This window comes from Gymnoscopelus microlampas, assembly GCF_963454915.1.
Source record: "Gymnoscopelus microlampas genome assembly, chromosome: 8".
NCBI classification, from domain to species: Eukaryota; Metazoa; Chordata; class Actinopteri; order Myctophiformes; family Myctophidae; genus Gymnoscopelus; species Gymnoscopelus microlampas.
In genome coordinates, this window is record NC_139945.1 from 11,256,611 (window position 1) to 11,260,275 (window position 3,665).

The following is a 3,665-nucleotide window of genomic DNA, read 5'->3' on the forward strand; positions in this document are numbered from 1 at the left end:
GGCGGCCATAAATTAGATATATGGCCATGGTGGTGGCATGCGAGGGAGGGAGTGGAGAGGAGAGGAGAGGAGGAAAGAAGAGAGAGAGAGAGAGGGGGGGGGGTGCACAGATGGCTATGGCCTGAGGCACAGTGCTGGGTACTGCTGCTAAACATATAGAGGCTGCACCACTCCATGCACACACCACACACACACACACACACACACACACACACACACACACACACACACACACACACACACACACACACACACACACACACACACACTCCAACAGAGGACGTGCTGCATCTACATAAAAATACAAAATCATGCACAGACACACACACATGCATACATACAGTTAGAAACACAGCATCCTTCACATAATGCGCGGAAGAAATTCATTTTATGATTAATTTATCTGTTTTATACTCATAAACAACTGTATTCGTCTAACTCATTGTAACCTCATGTTGTTATGTCTGAAGGGAGTGTTCCAGAGACGGTCAACATCTTGTCCTTGCCGAGACTATATGGAAATGCTGATATAGTGTTAGTACACAGTGAAATTGAGTGCTATTGGATTCACTCTTATAATCAGACCTAACCACTTAAACCCTCTATTCTTAGTAAAAAACAGACCTGAATTGGCATTGTACTTGGTCCGCTCCTTTTTCACTCTACACCAAACTCTTCGCCGATCTACAAGCTCAAAGCGTGGCCCGTAGCTACACGTTTTGAGCTTATAGGCTTTGTAGAATAGGCTTTGGTTCAAGTGGTTACATAAACATGAATGTATGGCATTGGATAAACTATCCATTTGGAAAATTTTCTAGACGCCTTATTTTAGCAGCGATTTTTCATGTCAGTCTTCAAAATGCAGAGATAACATGAGAGGCTCTTACTAGTTTATTTACTGCATCACGTTTCCATGCAATGTAACGATGGAAAATGCATTTTTTATTTATGAATAAAGTGCAGTTAGGGAATAATTAACATATTGAATGTTTTTTGCCCAGCTGGGCCTAGTCAATGAAACACCCAAGATGGAGGGCGCCCACCTGACGACCCCAATGAAACCCTTAGCCCCTTCCACCCAACCCTGTGATGACTTTATCATCCCCACCCATGTTTCTCAAGGTATAAACAAGGATTGTAACATCTAGTCCCATTCAGGTATGCGGTCAGGCGCAAGCTTGGCTCAGGGAGGAGGACGTCCCTGCCATGCAGAGTCCACTGCACTTTGGGTGATAACACCATATCCTGTGTTTGTAAAACTGATTGAATGTTTTTTGCCCAGCTGAGACTGTGAGTGATTGCTCTGTGATGTCTGACATGATGGGAGATGTGTCAGTATAGCATAACTTCCCCTTTTGAATTTTTACCTTTTAAATTCTTTGGTTTCTGTACACAGTAAAATCCTCCATATTAATGTATGCATTTGTATGCATTGACCCCGCCAGGCAAGGGTTCACCATTCGTACACTCACAGAGTCAGGATTTTATTGTGCAGGATCAACTTATAGTATTTTTTTATGTGACAATGTTGTCTGTTCTGTCCTGGACTGACCTGGACTCTGTGTGTGTGTGTGTGTGTGTGTGTGTGTGTGTGTGTGTGTGTGTGTGTGTGTGTGTGTGTGTGTGTGTGTGTGTGTGTGTGTGTGTGTGTGTGTGTGTGTGTGTGTGTGTGTGTGTGTGTGTGTGTGTGCGCGTGTGCGTGTGCGTGTGTGTCTTTCGCCTGGCCTTTCGTCACCGGTCACAACCCAGCATCTTTCTCCTGTCAGTTGGGTTGTTATTGGTCTTTCTCCCAACCCTCTTTCTCCTCCTTTTTTTGTTTTGTATCCCTCGTTCGGCATGCTTTGATTGCACCTCCCTCCCTGTGTCCATTCCTCCCCCTCTGTATGCCCTCCTCCATGTCTCCCCTCTTTCCTGCAGTCCTCCACTCCTTTCTCTTTCGCTTACACCCCCCCCTCCCTTCTCCCCTGCTCTCCCCCCTCCCTCCCTCCCTCCCTCCCCCCTCCTCCTTGTCTGAACTCTGACAGGTGTGTAATTGAATGATTAATGATCACCAGAGTACCTCCCCCTTCCTCTCTCTCTCTCTCTCTCTCTCTCTCTCTCTCTCTCTCTCTCTCTCTCTCTCTCTCTCTCTCACACACACACGTCATGTTCACAGAGATTTATACATACACACATACACACATATACATTTATACATTTATGCACTCACACACACACACACACACACACACACACACACAGAGGCATTATCATGTTCGCGTCGCACACGTGTGTTCATTTTGCCTTTAATATCCCCAAAGCTCAAATGTTGGAACTCAAACCAGCAGGAGCAGTGAGACACTGTAGCCAATGTAGCGACCATGCAGCACGCTGCGTTCAATGAAGTCTGACACCACACATATCTCTTCATACTGTACCATGACTCTACAATGACTCACAGATCTCTTTACTCTGTACCGTGACAGTGCACTGACTCACAGATGTCTTTATACTGTACCGTGACAGTGCACTGACTCACAGATGTCTTTATACTGTACCATGATAGTGCACTGACTGACTCACAGATAACTCTGCATATTGTACCATGACTCTACAATAACTCACACTGTAACTCACATATACTGTATATCTTCATAAAGTATGTATCATGACAGTGCAATGACTCTTAGATAGATCACCTCCCAGCTAACTGCACACACTGTACAGTAACAATACAATAACAATAACTAAAACATATAAACATGAGTCTCACTCTTCCTCAAATGTACATATAATAATAATAATAATAAACTTTATTTATATATAGCACCTTTCATGACATAAATGCAGCTCAAAGTGCTTTACAGGGTGAAATACAGAAAATAAAATAAAGCGAAAGTGCTTTACAGAAAAAGCAACACAATTCAACAACAAAGCAGAAAAAACAACATCGAAGCAGTTTAAAACAATGGCATAAAAATAAAGGCAGGTAATTAATAATAATTAAAATAATGGCCAAAACAAAAAGGCAGTGAATCAAGCAAACAGCGAAGACATAAACAACAACAAAGCGACATAGGAAAAAGATCAACTAAAAGCAAGAGTGAAGAAGTAAGTCTTGAGCTGTGCTTTAAAGCTATCTACAGAGGGGGCCTATCTTAGGTATATTGGGAGTTTATTCCAAGCAGTCGGCCCATAGAAGCAGAGCATGTAAATGCTCCCCGACTCACACACACATACAGGCGCGCACGCACGCACGCACGCACGCACGCACGCACGCACGCACGCACGCACGCACGCACGCACGCACGCACGCGCACACACACACACACACACACACACACACACACACACACACACACACACACACACACACACACACACACACACACACACACACACACACACACACACACACACACACACACACACACACACACACACACACACACACACTCACACTCACATTACTGCAATACACAAAATGCATCCCCCCTCCCGCTCCCATTCTCTTCTGAACCTACGCGTAGCTGCCGTAGCAGATCTTATACATTGTATATAATGCATTCTCACTGTGTAATGAAGTGTGTGTTGGTGAGAGAGAGAATGGCCTGGCAGCACGGTAGAACCAACAGACACAACCCCTAACCTGATCTGTATGAATGAATGACCTCTCAGTCTTCTCT